Raw genomic sequence first — 16,706 nt, 5'->3', positions numbered from 1 at the left:
GTTTTCCTTTCAAAATCCTTATCCCCCCCCCCCCCCCAACTCTTGCTGGTCTCTGAAGGTGCTGTCAGACTAGAGCCTAGCTGCTGTCCTGCAGACCAAGACGGCCACCCTCTGAAATTAGCATAATATTCTTTTCTACGGTATTCAAGAGGCTGTTTCTGATAGAAACAAGACCTCGTGCTAGATGGCCAAACTTGCCATCCCCCCCCCCCAGATGTGACGGTGCCGCCAGCTCCGGTAAAAGGGGAACTCACAGCCCTTCTCAGAATTTCTCAACCACCACCTGGACATGTAAAAAGGTTCAGAGATACTGGATTGGAGTACGTACCCTTTTACAATCAGTGTTGAACATTACAACAGCTTTTAAACAATAAATATTTTTGTTAAACTGTTTACCGGATGACTTAGATAAGAACCATAGATACTTTATTTTACATGTTATAACAGCAGCTCGAATTTTATTTGCAACGACGTGGAGGACACTGAAAATCCCAACGCTTAATGAGTTGATAATGAAGATTATGGAATGTGCTGAAATGGACAGATTGACAAATATACTAAAAGGAAAAATGGAAGAAGAATTTATGGGACCATGGAGGGCGTTCTATGACTGGTTAAAGCATAAATACTGAGAAACTAAGACTAAATGAAGAACAATAAGAAAGATGGTTATGAGAGAGAGAGAGAGAGAGAGAGAGAGAGAGAGAGAGAGAGAGAGAGAGAGAGCGCGCGCCATGGCTCTCCGCTCCCCCCTTTTTTTTGTGAGCTTAGAGGGGAATCTTTAAGACTGATTTTTTCCCCATCACCTTCAGGTTAACATGGCACAGGATGGAGCACAGGATAGGTTGTTGGTGGATTTGCTGTATAGATCTTTTAATCAATTCAAAGAAAAATAACCACCTGTTTGTGAAGGTAGTTGTGTGAAATGGGCTATCAGAAATTTTAAGCTGAGAAGAAAGTTTGTCTAGGATCAGTGCTCTCAAACCTTAAGAAAACTTTTAAAAATTGTATTTTATTTTCTTCCAAAGTATTGCAATTAGAAATTTAGCAGCAAACAAAAGCAATTAAATGAGCTCTGATATTATTTTGGTAAATGTTTTGTGGTCAAACATTTCCAGTGTAACTGCAGACATTCTTAATGGGATCTTATATCCTGAAATGTTTTGGAGCAATGCCACCAACAATGTGAGGAACAGCCAACTCCACCACCACAGCACTTCCAGCACAAGATGGTACTGTGGTCACATGCAGTGGTTTCAGAGGATTACTACCTCTGATGGAAGAGACACACATCCAGACACATTGGATATTTGTTACCAGAACAATTTGGAGAGCCTGTGCAGTCACCATGAGAGATTACCCATGGGCCTACCGTGTAAACTTTTAGCAATTGCACATCACATGAGAAATCAACACCTGGCTCTAAAGAAAATATTTTTCATATATCTATTTTCTGATTGCGTGTTGTTTTACAGTAGTAATATTGACCACTGAGGAAGGCCCTAAGGGGCCGAAACACGTATGGCCTTCTGGTCATAAGAGATACCCATCAATCGTATGTGTGAAACTAACAGCTCTGTGTGTAAAAAGAGATATCTGAATCATTTCTTTTAACCTAGTTTATCTTTGACTAATGTGTACATCATAATAAATATTTGTATTTTATAACAACTTGTTTTGTTAGCTTGACCCCCATATATCACAGTGGTTTCAGAGATGCCAGATACCATCTGCTTAGGATATTACGTTATAGTTCCTGGATGCTTCGGGAGGACAAAGGAAATACATACTCTATATCTGAGCACTTGCTTGCTCACTAGGAGTCACACTCGTCTCTGTTTCCCATTTCAAAGTATATGCTGGACATGTGTTCCAAACTACTGTGCCCACAGGTAAAGGTGTAGATCATGACAGCGCAGGCCTCCTTTTTTCATAGCCCTTGTTAGGGTTCATATAGTGATATTCCGGGCTTTTTATTTGTCCAGATAAATTTGTTTAATGTACATCATTCATTAACCATCTTATATGGGGAATATGAACTTCAAAACAGAACATTTGGGGGAAATTATTTAGTTGAATTTTTCCTAGCCATGAGAGATTATATTTATCCCAGTCTTCAAAATTTTGAGACATTTCTGAGAGTGACAGCTGTTATCTTGCTTGCATTACATTTTGTAAATTAGTTATCTTCACACCCAAATGTCTCCATGATTTCCCCATCCATTGAAAATTAAAACACAAGTGGGTAGATTTCTTGATGTCTTGGGAAAAGTTGATAAATGTAATCTCTAATTTATCATAATTTATCTTGAAGCCTGATAACAGCCTATATTGCCCAGGACTTCCTTAACAGCTGGCCAAGAGGATTCACACTGCAACAGATATAACACCATGCCATCAACAGACAGACCAATTGTACACAGGACATCACTATCTGTTATACCTTTTATTTTATTATGATGCCTAATGGCCACTGGCATAAGTTTCATTGATGGGGTGAGTAGCAGGGGTGATAAAGGACAGCCTTGCTGGGTGCACCTCTCCTTTGTAAAATCATCAGCTCTAATATTATTTACTTTTACTGGGGACTGGCAAAGAGCAGAAGTCACCAGAAGAAAGCCACCCCGAATTCCATACGTTGTAGAAGGGATCTGAGGTAGAGTCCCTCCAGGTGATCAACACCTTTTTGGCGTCAAGAGACAATATACCTACTTGCAAATAATTCGGTTGACAATTAATGATAGTAAAGGTTCTACAAATATTACCAGCTATTTGTCTGTGTGGGATAAAACCTATTTGGCCCAAGACTTGTGGACCCTATTTGAGTAGAATGGTGGCCTAAAAATGGTTTCAGTAAATAAATAAATAAAGATATGTATTTTGTTTAACCCAGATGCTGGGAGGGGTTGGTTTAGCAGTGAAATAAAGCAATACAATACCACCAGCGTTGGATCCTTTAGGGATGACAACAATTCTCACTTCTGACTCAAAGATTAGCCTTTCTGCAAGGCTGGGTTACAGACCACTGCCAAGTATAGGACAAGTTGATCCTTATTGTTGTTGTTTTTTGTATAGGTTTGCTGGAAATCCCTCCCTCCCCAGAGCTTTATTGCCTTTGTAATTATTTCAGTTAACATTGTCTGGTGCATCTTAACAGGTTCTCCTCCATTTTCTACTCACAACAACCCTGCGAGGTAGGTTATGTTGAGACCTGTACCACTGGCCCTCAATCACCCAAGCAAGCTTCTGTGGCAGATTGGGGATTCAAACCTGCATTCCCCCAAACCTTCTTGGACAACAAGACAGACTTCTGCTGAACTGGAGAAAGCTTCAGCAGACTGGGGTGGGTGGGTGGGGACTGTGTACCAAAAGCCACCACACATCCAAAGGTAAAGGCTAACCTGCAGGAAGTCAAGCTTCTTAACTATTATCAAGAAAACTGGTTACAAGCTGAAGAACTTAGAAATGTCAGGGAAGGACCTGCAAAAGCAAAACAGCTTTTCAGAGAGAACGAAGGCAAGGCTGCACTTCAAAGCAAGATGGTACACAAGAAACAGGTTCAAAAGACTACAGCCCGTCAGTGGGCACGTCCTTGGAGTCACTCACCTATCCCAAACTCAAGGCATCCAACAGGACTACAACTACTTAATCCTTGTAAAGTGTGGGAGTGAAACAGCACCTTATTTACTGCGCTTAGATCCTGCCTTTCTCCCTAATGGCGACCTCAAAGTGGCTTACGGGCTCTCCTCAGTTTCATCTGCACAATAACCGTGTGTGAGATAGGTTAGACTGAGAGTGTGGTTTGACAGTCAGGAAGACGCAATTTAGTCACGTTTTCTTCCCAAAAAATCCATCCTTACTGGTTGTTATAGCCTGAGTTTCACAACTCAGAGAAAGATACAGGGCTCCATTTATAGAAAGTACACACTGTATGTTTTAAAATACCAATTTATTTTGAAACTTTTCAGGTTAGTTTTACCACAGCTACGCATTTGCAATGGTATCTTCTAGACTGCAATGGTATCTTCTAGACTGAAGGTGTGGGGTAGGTAGAAAATATTAACCTAAATAATCTTCACAGAATGAAATTTGGCTCCTAATCCATGAGATACTGGAATTTATTTACAAAACTTTTCTTAAACATTACATAAATATATTGTTTCATACAACAATTACTAATTTATAATCCCTATTCGGTCTTTGAGCTACAATGTATCTTAATTGAAAACTACACAGGTTTTCCCCTCATAAAGCATTTTAACCACACACACACACACACAAATCTGGTTCGAGGTCACTCAGCAAGCTTCCATGGCAGAGCAGGGACTCACAGCAGGGCCTCTAAGACCCACGCAAGACACCCTAACCACCACACTCACTGCTTGTGGTCTGTCTGCTAACTTGGAGGGAACAAATTCCTGTGGCCCAAGGAGAAAGTACTTCAATTAACCCTGATGATTAGGATAATCCACTGCAGTTTTCCTTAGAAATCCTCAGGGGTGCAAAATATATTGGGGAAACCAGTTTCCAGCACCCGCAAATCACCATTTTACAAGTAACATTGCACACATACGCACAGCAGATTTGAGGAAGGTGGGGAAAAGCATACATATATACACACGGATCCTTTAGGCACCTGCTAGCCAGTGCAGAGGTGAGCATGTTTTCACCTTGGTTTATGAGAAAGTGTTCCAAATGAAGCCAAGGAATGATATTTACCAAAATAACTCCGGAATTTCTGGATGATTTATGGCCCCTGCACACTACATATGTAATTTACTCTATACCTGATCCTTCCTAACTGACAACAGACTGTTTTCCCTCTACCTCATGCACACAAACCACAAAAACAAAATACTCCACACCTGCCGTCACTAGAGATAAATGTATTCAGTGGTGAGAGCAATGCAGAAATAATCTCCTATTCCCTCTCTTCCTATGTCTTTTCACTAACCTAGTTGCATATGGCTGAACATATCAGATCAGAAGGTTGCCAAGATGCTATTATAAATCCAGAACAGTCAGGCACGCTGGCAGTATGTCAGGCGTAAACTGGCTTGCTTTATGGTGCCCGCACCTTCCCCTATTGGGTGCCATCAAGGCATCCAGCATTGTGCCCGATGCTGCCGTTGCTAAGCAGCAGTTGCCGTTGCCACAGGCACATGTTCAAACGTGAAGAGGACAGACATGTTGATCGTGTATATCACCACATAGGAATTAGTGCTGAACACACGGCAAAAATGCTGGCATGCAGATTTTAACCCAACAGTAAAAAGGAAATGTTTCACAAAACCTACAAGAACGGCTCTTTCCCACCAGAGGAGCTGTGGTAACGCGCTTCTTCCTCATCCTCAGACACTGCAGACGCTTCATTCAAAACACTGCTTGAGCAAAAGCCCTCGACATTCAGGAGTGAGGGGCTCAGAGCATAAAGAAGCCGAGCAGTCCAGGCGGCTTTCCACTCCAGTCTGCCAAATCAAAAAGTAGTGTTGGCTAACAGTAAAGGGTCCAATGAAATTACCAAAGGGGGGCACAGTCTGATATTAAATTGAAGTGTGTTCTTAGCTGCCTTGAGCGTGAGGAGATAAAGTGAGTCAGGTTTTAAATAAAAGTGCATGGTACATAATACCTTTTCTTAGGACCAACCTAAATGATACAACACAATGGTACAAGCTCCATCAGGCTGGATGGTAGACAATAAAAGGGGGGGGGGGAACACAACAATGTTCCAAGTGATGTCCCTTAAGGCCTGTTTTTGCCTGCATTCCTGTGCTTAAAGTTGTGCCATTGGTCCCGGGTGGCACCCTGGTTTCTGTGAGAAGACAAAACACATGACGTTGGTCTCTCCACCCAAATTACATAGGCCAGCAATGTTCCTTGCATCTCTCTGACACCAAGTGAGACTCACGGGTCCCTTGCAGACTGAGAGCAGAGGAATTACTTGGCAGGCATTGTATTAACTGTTTGGAAGTTAAATTTAAAATTATGCACAAAGTGTAAAGTCAACTGAAGCCATACTGGGTAGCTCAACCCTGCATTATGGGTAAATGCCTGTATGCACAGCTGTCTCTTGCTGGTTCCGTTGTCTTCTAGCTGACTTGGCTGAATTTAAGTATTTCCAGAGCAGACAAAAGTTGTCTGTATCTGTGCTGATCCAAATCCAAGACCAAAGCACGATCCACATAATACCTCGTATTGGCAATAACCAAAATGGCACAAAACAGTGCGCAAGCTTTCAAGTTCATTAGAAAGGCTGGATGCTACAGAATATAAGAGAGAAGTGGGGCAGTCCAACTGCCAATGCAACACGGCACTGGCCATGGAGATGAAGGGGGAGAGAGACAGACAGACAGACATCTCTTGGCATCCACAGCCAATGGTGGGTTTCAATTACTGTAAGAATTTGAGGCTGTGCGTTATTCTCCTCTACATGAAGACAGGCCAGTCAATGCTGTTCCTGCTTGCGCACCCCAGAGCAGGGAGACAATGATAGGGATTCCTTGCTAAAAGACAGTATCAATTGATGTCTACCATGAAAAACCACTAAGGTGATTATTACTTATGTTCTTGTATACCCAGAGAAGAGTACAAAACTTCTACACTGCCTATGAAGCGTGGAAGGCATGCTTTGTTTGGGAAAAACTCAGGGGGAAAAGCAAGTTACCACTTCAGATTCATGAAGGTACTTCACAGGGTGCATACGCATTTTGGACTCAGGGGTGCACTTCCAAGTATAGAAAAGCAAACCAGGAATCAGCCCCATGTGTCACCTGAAGAGAAACTTTTGATTTGCTTCTAATTCACAGTTTGGGACAGGAGAAGTGCTCGGCAAGCAAGTAACACCAACCCTTTTACTACTGTGACAAAACCCACTTTTGTGACAGTGGGGAAAGCCCACAGAGGCCTAATTATGTAGAAAGGGAGCTTACAGGGCCCAATAAATAAAATGGGAATAGCGAGTGCTTTGACACCAACTTCCTGCCATGGAGGAAGTAGGATCTTTTCAAAGCAGGCCAGGGCACCTGCGTGGGTCGCATGATTAGACTGGTAATGGCAAAGCAAGGAAAGGGATCTGGACAAATGAAGTACTGTCTTCATTGTCCATCAGGAAAAAAACGAAGTCTGTATAAGCATGTGAGTGAATAAATGGCTATTTTTAGAATGAGTCTTTCTAGATGGCTGAACCATTGGACAGTAAGTGGTGCCCCAGGAACTGACAGCCGGAGCAAGAAGGTCAGTGGCTTTTGCACCTGCCCATTCCAACAAGAGAAGGATGCGAATAAGGTGGACTGGCCCAGGACCTGAAAACTGAAGACTCGCAGGATGCCACTTGAAGCAGAAAGCTGCCAGATCAACCAGACCTATCCCAATGTTCCCTGAAGAACACCTCACCACCACGACAAAGACTTTCAGCTAAGAGCCAACTTGCTCCACAGCTCACTGAGTAGTCCTGCTCCTCCAGGAAAAGGTGCCCTGGAGGGAACTCCCCCCCCCCCCCCAAATGTTACAGCTGGTTTCCTTTTTGGTGATTTTCTCTCTCTTCAAAAATGCAGTTCTCCAAGTGGACGGGGAAATCAGGCACTGCACACGGAAAAGGTACAAGCAGTCGCACGGGGCCATCAGCTTACAGGAGGTCCAGGAAATATCTCGTTACAATGTCTGGCATGATTACCCAGTTTAACTTTTAGATTCTTGGAAGCCTGAAATCTTTATCTAAAAACGACCACTCTCTTCTCCAGGATTTAACTTAACAGGTTACAGGGCAGTTTTTGGTTTCTTTCTGGAGAGAAACAGAAGCAACTTTCCCCTTGCCTTTTCAGTTATTAACAGCAACATATCTATCCTGCCTTTCAAGGAGCTTCATCTCCCCTCTCTCTCCTCAATTAAGCTGGGGAAATGATCGGCTCATGGTCTCCCAGCAAGCTGCGTGGCTATGTAGGGATCTGGATCCAGGTTCTCTCTGTCTAATTTGACATTCTAATTGCTATAAAAGGTAAAGGTTCCCTTGCTTGAAAGCCAGTCGAGTCCGACTCTAGGGTTGCAGTGCTCATCTCCGTTTCAAAGCCGAAGAGCCAGCGCTGTCCGAAGACGTTTCCGTGGTCATGTGGCCGGCATGACTAAACACCAAGGCGCACAGAACGCTGTTACCTTCCCACTGAAGTGGTACCTATTTGTCTACTTGCAATGTCTTGCTTTCAAACTGCTAGGTTGGCAGGAGCTGGAACTAGAGACAGGAGCTCACTCCATCATGCAGCAACTTGGGTCTTGAACTGCTGAACTACCAACCTTCCACAGCCTGCTGTTCAGCATCTTAACCACTTGAGCCACCGCAGCTCCTCTAATTGCTATACTACACTGCAAACTGGTCTGTCCCATTTCCTGGCTTCTTCATGTCCTGTGCAAGGTGACAGCCACAGCAATCACACCCAAATGCACTTTTCAGGCTTTGGAAGGTTACTTTTGGAAAGTGACTGGAAGTGGCAACCCCCCCCTCCCCCAAATAAACACAGCAGCACCATTTTGATCAGAAATCATGTGCAGGGCCGATGACTGGACTACCCCACTTCATTTACGTCACTGAAAAGCTCAGGATGAAACAGACACACATTTACTGAGCAGTCAAGAACTCATTCCATCAAGTTGTAGTCACACAGGGGACAGACCACCCCGTCCAATTACCTTTCACCACAAAAGCTCAGGTTAAGAATGTGGGAAAGGCATCTGCAGCTATTACACCCTGGCAATCTGTCAGTGCATCTTACCACACGTGACCTTGTTGGGATAAGCTTCACAGCACACTGCCCACAGAACAAGCCCCGCCTCTACGAACACAAGCCGCTAGCCAGCGACATCACATTGCTGGTCCTCAGAATTTATTTTACTCCTGGCCAAAAAACCCACAGCTCAGAGGTTATAGAGTATAACGATTCCTGCTCTGGCTTATTTCTCACCTCACCAGACACAGCTGACCGGCTAAGACGCCTGGGAACAGACTACATTGGCAGAACGTGGCAGAAAACTTGCCTCAGACAGCAGCCCTGAGCACACCAACCAGCAAGTGAGTGCAATTCAACTCTGGGCAGCTGCCGTCATGCCTAGCAGAAGGTTTTACTTTAAGCCAGCTATTATGTGCTTTCAGAACCTCCCTTACTCAAATAGCAAAGCAACATGCGAAACAAGGGACAGATCCGGTTGTGAAGCACCTGACAAAGTATCTCTTTAGGATACTAAAATGAGCTGGAGAGATGCTACAGGCGCACCAGTGTCACAACTATGAAGACAACACTGGAAGAGTGAATCAAAGTTGAGTCTACATGAGAAGGTTAAGGAAAATACCAAACATTAATAAGAAATTTCATCCATCCTCAGGCATGTTCTAGAGATCTGACCGCTGTGGACTTCTTTTTCTTAAACATTATTTATATAACACTGTCAGTGAGTGCAAAGAGCAACACATGGAGCATTTGTTCCTCCTCACAGGACACTGACAAAGCAGGCAAATTCTGGCTCTGCTTCCCAGGTGAAAGGCAGGACCAAGGCCATCCTAGCCACAGCTGGAATGAGGTGCGAGACCACACTCTGAGGCCCATGCATCTTTCTGATCCATCGGACTGCTGCTAAAAAGGAAACGCCCAAGAAGTTTGGAGGTCACCAAGTCTCCTATGACAGCCTCAACTATTTAGCGCATAACAGCCTAAAAATCCGATTGCCCTTTCACAGAACAAAGTAGCAAAATGAAGAATGATTCTGTCAACAATACTGGAATGATCCAGCAGCTGAAAAACTAAAGGATTGCGCTCTGCTGCTTTCAAGGAGTAGATGCCACTAAAGAGAGGTGGAATTGATAAAGATCGGACATCAAGTAGCAAGTCAGGTTCTGTTTCTTGCAGTAGTTGCTGTCGGGGACCTCGGTTCCTCTTACACTTGAAAGGGGAAAGTCTCCTTTCTCTCCCACATCCTTCCTCAGGATTCCTTTTCTATGCAAGCTCACGTCTCTGAAGTCAGACACAGAGCTACCTATCCTTTACAACTTAAAGAAGCAGCTGACTTTAAGAACACAAGATCCCAGAGCCTCCTGCTTCTTCCAGTTGTGAAAAGCTAGTGAAATTTCCATTTCCCAGGCAAAGACAATAGGGCTGACTACACAGAAATGCCAAAGTCATGAAACACACGCCAGGTTAAGTCCATCCACTAGCTGGAAAAGAAACAGTGGAGATGGAGCGGAGCACAATTCAAGCACTGTGTAACACGAAAAGGAAGCCCTCAAACAAATGCAGAATCTACGTCTGCTACAGATGAGCATGTCGTAAACACTACCTATTGTCACAAAGACTGGTGGTTTGCTCTCTTAAGACTGAGGAACCAGGCCAGGAGGTTACTAAATCACAAGGAATGAACTTTAATATCACTTTCCTCTAACCAGTGTAATGTCTAGATGGGGTTCAGCACCTTCCAGAAAAGGTGGGACAATGACCACCTTCTGAATTTGGAAGGGCAAGAACCAGCTTGCTCCATTTGTGATGCCTGTCCTGATCTGGAAGAACTCAACAAAATAATAATTTAAAAAAGAATTATAAACTGCCTTTTCCCTAGTCACGGACTCTAACTTTTCACTGCTTCAGCCATTGTTCTCTTTGTCCCAACCTTGAGAAAGACAGTTTATGAAAGCGCCTTCTTCGTGCTTAGAATACACTTTAGTACATGCAGAATGCAGAGTGAAGCCAGTCTTCCTTGGGAAACTGTCATTCGATGCGTGGGAGGTGCCATACTTCATGCCTCTGGAGGAAACAAATCAGGTGGTTTTGATAAAGTCATGTGAGCTTCATGTGATTGGCTCTATGTTAGGGGATTAAGAACACATCTGCCTATAAACTGTAGCCACACCCTAATACCCCTAAATCTCTCAGACTGGAGTTATATTGTCTGAAAATGCTTTGGTAAGAATCTTAAAAATAGTATTATATCTTTTACATTTAAGAGAGATAGAAAAGCATATGTCATCCCTTATTCTATTTCTAATTTCACTGACATATGCTAAGATTTCTGTACCATTGTAATTCTTTTTATTTATTTATTTCATGAGTCATTAGACTGATTTTAACTAAAAACCTTAAACGATAAATGAGTGGTTCTTGGCTGGGATTTCACTTGAAGAAATTTCACTGGAATAAACTCCTGACCTCTTTTCAGTCAAACAGCTGATTGCCTGTCAGAGACTGATTATTAGAGAGAATATTCAACTCAGTATCACCTTGTGGTTTAGCAGCTGATGCCCTGCTTTGAAACAGTCAAAGAGACTCTTAGTTTCCATGTGCCCATTTTCAAAGTAGCGCCTTCCCCACAAGTGGGATAAAACTTCACAACAATACACTGGGCCTTTAGCGTTTTTATTTCTTTATTTTATTGGCTTTGTATCCTGCCCACCCTGCATAGCAGGCTCAGGGCAGGTTCCATCAGACATGGAGAACTCCAATTAAAAATGATGAAAAATGCCACAAAAGCTAAAGGCTGGATAGTCTAAACACTTCATCAGATCATACACCAGACATGAGGAAGGTCAATATTATTCACCAACAGAGGCCCAGGACATTTAACCTGGCTCCTAAAAGAAAGCAGTACAGGTACCGCTGGGAGTGCATCTGGACAGGAGTGCCACAACCAGGGCACCTCCACCAAAAAGGCCCCGTCACCCGGCTTCTTTACTTTGTTTATAGCCTGCCTCTCTTGCTGAGGCTCACGGCAGATTGCAAAATATTTTAAAAACCCAATCAGACAGACATCATAAGACATGCAATAAACAAGGCCACAGGACTAGGATTATAAAATTAGAAGACAATGGAGACTGACACAGCATACGATATCCAGAGCAAAAGTGGATGACAAATGTAGAAGGCAGAAAAGGAAAGATAATACATACAACAGCGAAACAGACTACAATCTTACTCCCTGTATGAACACCCCCCCCAACCATCCCATTCTCCTATTTCTTTCATAAGGAGAGTCAGTGCAGTGTAGTGGCTAGAGTGTCAGACCAAGATCTGGAAGACTCGGGTTCAAATCCCCACCTTCCATTGATGCTTGCTGAGTGACCCCGGGATCAGTCATACACACTCAGTCTAACCTGTCTTGCAGAATTGTTTTGAGAATAAAATGGAGGAGAGAAGAACAATGGAAACTACTTTGTGCCCATTGGGGAGTTAGGTGGGATGTAAATGAATAAATAAAAATGCCCACATGGACATTCCTGTCTTGCCCATTCTATGGAATAGTAGAAGGATGCAAGCCTTCCTGATCTCAGCATTTCACAAGGCGCAGGCAGTAAAAGAGAAAGCTCCAGTACAGGCAGCTGTTTTTACCCATTTACATACAGAGTAGCACCAGCAGAAGGCCTTGCTCAGAAGAGTGAAGCTGTGGTGGAGGAGGTTAGCAGGACAGGTGGTCTGGCAGATGTGGTTCCCAAGGCCATGAAGGGCTTTGTATGTGACAATAAATGCTTTGAACTGTAATGAGAAACCTATCAGGAACCAATGGAGTGAACGCAGAATGGGTGTAATATGCAATCTCTGCCTAACTGTTGATAATAACCAAGTAGCAATGTTCTGCACCAGCTCCTTAATTTTAAGGGCAGACTGATACAGAGCGTACTGCAGCAGTGTACGCTTGGGGTTACTGGAGCATGAATCCATATCACCAGATTGGCCAACTCAAGCTAGAGAGCCATCTTCAAGGTGAAATGAAGATGGAAGAAAGTGTTTTTTGTAGCTGTGTTAGCCTTCTTATGACTTGAGCAGATGGGAAAAGGGAGCCTTTCAAGAACAGAGTGGTTGAGAGGCACATTCTCTATTTTCCCAGTGGATCCATGAGAAGTTTAGACCTTTGGCCTTGTGCAAATGTCTGATTAGTCTGCTCACCCTCCTCTTGAAACAGGCATTTATTTAGGAAATCCATATGCCGTCCTCTCCAGAGTCCTGCTTCAAAGGGCTTTAAATATTTCAGAATGCAAGAATCAAGTCCTCCAGTCACTAGTCACTCACTTTTCCAGCAAAAGTCAAAGGGATTTCAGGTTCCTTGAGAGAATTTCAGCAGCATATCAGAATATGAGGCAACAAGGAAGTGAGCCTGGCCTGTCTCTTGCTAGGAAGTGAGCTTGGCCTGTCTCTTTTTACATTTCCTCCAAGCTCCCCCAATACTACAGTGATGCTCCATGTAATATATACACTTGTATTATCAGAACAGGCAAAAGATTTGCATTTTCAAAGATGTTTAGCATGCTCTCTTCTGGACTCCGTGTACACAGTCCTTTACCTGAAGCCATTTTAGATTGTAAGTTCCTTGGGGCCAAAGACTGATCTTTATTCCCCCTTCTAAAACTGGCACTGTATAATTAAATATTTTGACACAAACTGCTATTCCGTGCAGATCACTAGAAAGGACGTCAGTATCTTAAAAACAGACAGTGATACTGGAAAACACTCCATGTCAATCTTATACATTGAGGTCTCTGATTAATTCACAGCAGGCACAGTTAGTCACAGCACTACAAAGCCAATCTCCTTCCTGACCACCTTACAAGATTAAGAGTCAATGAGCACGTCTCATTCAGGACTATCGAATTTCTACCTACTTAATACAAGCATTACTGAATAATAAACGGTTTTAAGTGAAGGACATCTGGTTCCAATGCATCCTCTGCTACTGAAATGGCAATGTCCTTCACAAGCATAAACTGGAATTACTAAAATTAACACTGGGGTGTGGCTCAAACAGAGGCTATGCTTTGGCTGTGATCTGCCACTGATGTCCTGCAACACACCAGTAGGCCAGAGATACCTTTGAGCTTCTGCAGCTACATGCTTACTCAGGCTCTCTGCATACTCTTTGTCCTATTCTCAGACTGGGGGATGGGTGGGAACTTCGTGCAGCCAAGACCAGCTAAATCTTGAAAAGGATTTCTCCTCCAGAAGCAGCAGGCGGTCTCTTCCAAGAATTAGCCTTACACATTCTACACCCACCTCAGGAAGCAGCCTTCCATATGCACATGCACTGCTCTGGCTCAAGACAGCAATACAATTATTGTGGGACTCTTCCCTTCCCCCACCCAACCAAAGGACATACAAAAGGAGGGTTACTCCATTGTGAGCTTACAGTACTTGCACTGGTCTCCTGCCAACTAAGACCTCTGATATTTGATAGTGAAGAGATTCAGCACTCCAGGTGGCTAGCTGATGAAATATGTATTTGAGTATTTTTCCATGTACTAATTCTGGAATACACGTTTAGGTACCCCACACCCAATATCCCAAAACAATAAACAAATAAACCTGTCAAGCCCAAACACTCCTGACAAATTTGAAGACCTATATTTAAACCAACTGGACACTACAGAAGGCAAAAGAGGAAAAAGAGAGGCAATTAATTCAGATCTTTCCATGTTTCTGCTCCATCACTAAGCAACAGCTCCATGGCAACTTTTTCCACCTTTGAGAATGCCTTGTGAAAGCAGGTGAAGGAGAAACCTCGGAAAGCCAAATTTTGTTCTACCCTGAAGAATCCCTCGAAGGTCCTGATACATAAGCCCACACAGTCCAAACAACAAAACCCAAAATCCATCACCACCCTGCCAGATATATTCATATTCTCTCTCTCCTTCTCATATATGTCATTTCAACATATAGTGATCTGCATTCAGCACATCAGGCAACGGGTGATTTCTAAAGGCACAACCAGGACATCTCCTTCAGTTTTTTATGTAAAAGCTACCAAGATCTGCACAGCTAAATTATGTTTGGAGCAATTGTGTGTCTATCCACTCTAGATATTAATCTTTTCATTTAAAAATTTTACGCCTCTGCCCATCGTTTTGCATGTTGTACAATTTACACATTATTTTTACAGGTCTGAAAATGCAAGGACTGAACATGGCCATCTAACAAAACCTGAAAAGACTGCAGGAAAGGGGACATCCCTCAAGTGCACACACACACACAAACACACACAGCAGCAACTGCTTTTTTCAAGGTATTATTTTCCCTCTGCACATTTTGGAGAAAACTCTGCAGTGAATGCAACAAGGGAGCTGGGCGATGTCTCTGATTACGCAGTTCCCAGCGCTGCCTGCTCTGCACAGCCTTGCTCCTCTCTCCATTCCCCCACCTCCCTGCGTACAGTCTGAAATCTGCTCTGTTCTTCCCTACCTAACTCAGGTCCAGGCCGCCATTTTAGAAAGTCATTCACACAAACCAGACCACTGCACCATATATTGCTTGAAAGGATCCCCTTCCTCCAGCTTATGAAGTAGAAGAAAAGCATGGCTTGAAGAGCATAAGAATGCCTGCATCAAGAGATAAGCCTGGCTGCACAGAACAGGCTACAGCAAATGCTGCAACGCACTGCCTCTGTGCTCCTACATCTCTCTTTCTCATGCACTGAAACCAAGACACAAATGGCTGAGTGTGCATGTTGGGGGGGGGGGCTCTGCTCCCATGCACATTTCATTTTGCATACGGAATCTCCAATGTACACTGAAATCTAATTCTGCTTCAGCCAACAAATACATTGTTAAGGACTGAAGAAAAAAACAAATATCCCTAGTCTAATATAACACTATTAAGATCTGAATCAAGACCCTTGGTCTCCCTGCTCACGCCCCCCTCCCCCACAATACAGGCAAAGGGAAGCATCCTTTGCAGTGGGATAATATTTTCCCAGTCCTCCCAAAATATGACCAGTTCTTAGTATCTTTGGCGCAAATTCAAAACCTCTGCAGGCAAAGGCTAAAGGGATCACAGCAGGGCCACCATCCTTTCTCCCCTCCACCTGCCAAGCCCCATGAGGTAGCAACCAAATCTATTTTTCCCAGGGTGACTCATTTGATACACGACATAATTTTCTGACTCAAAATAGCAGCAAGAAAATTACAAGGAAGGCCACAGGCCTTTCCAGAGTTTCAAAATGGGTCACAATTTTAGCTGATCAAAACACTCGCCTAAAATGTTGTGGATCGGTTTTCTTCCAGGACACTCTAACAGCCTAGTCAGGTTTCCACTGCAATTAATAACAATAACTCCACACCATGGTTTCATCCTGACACCCATTCATCATCTAGAATTTATCCAGGGATGTACTTTGATGTAATCTCTTTCTTGGTGATGAAGAAGCATGCAAAGTTGATTGTTTGTCCCCCTGGGTTGAAGGCAAGGAGAGGTTTGGTAATTCCAGTTTAATGCCTATCTGGGCTTCAGAGTTCGCCATTCCAGAAAAGAGCCCCGTCCATGAAGTGAAGTGAGCCCGAGGGACGCTGGACCCAAAAAGAACCTCGACGACTCCTGACCACTCAAGGGCTGTACTTGCATTGTTTGCACGTCCTCTGCTTTGTTACTTTCGAGCAAGGAGCCGCGCAGGCAACCGCCAGGAAAAGGGCGGCTGGGAGAAGAGCCGTCGCTGCCCCGGGATGTCGGTCCAGGCTCCTGCCGGGGTCATCTGTGAGAAGGGCCACCACGATCCCCAACTCCGGCAGCGGCCAGCCCCGGTCAGGCGTCGCGGGATCCAGAAGCCAGCGCGGCCCTTCAGGTCAAACCTGTTCCCACGCCAGCCAACCAGCCGGCGCCCTTCCGAGGTCCGGCCTCGGGCACCGGACGACGACGACGAGGAGGAGGAGGCGGCGGCGGCGGAGGAGGAGGAGGCGTCCTGGTCCCCCCCCCCTCTCT

Source organism: Gekko japonicus, unplaced genomic scaffold (genome assembly GCF_001447785.1).
Source record: "Gekko japonicus isolate JY-2015 unplaced genomic scaffold, Gekko_japonicus_V1.1 scaffold131, whole genome shotgun sequence".
In the NCBI taxonomy this organism is placed as follows: domain Eukaryota; kingdom Metazoa; phylum Chordata; class Lepidosauria; order Squamata; family Gekkonidae; genus Gekko; species Gekko japonicus.
Note: the sequence above shows the minus strand (reverse complement) of the source record.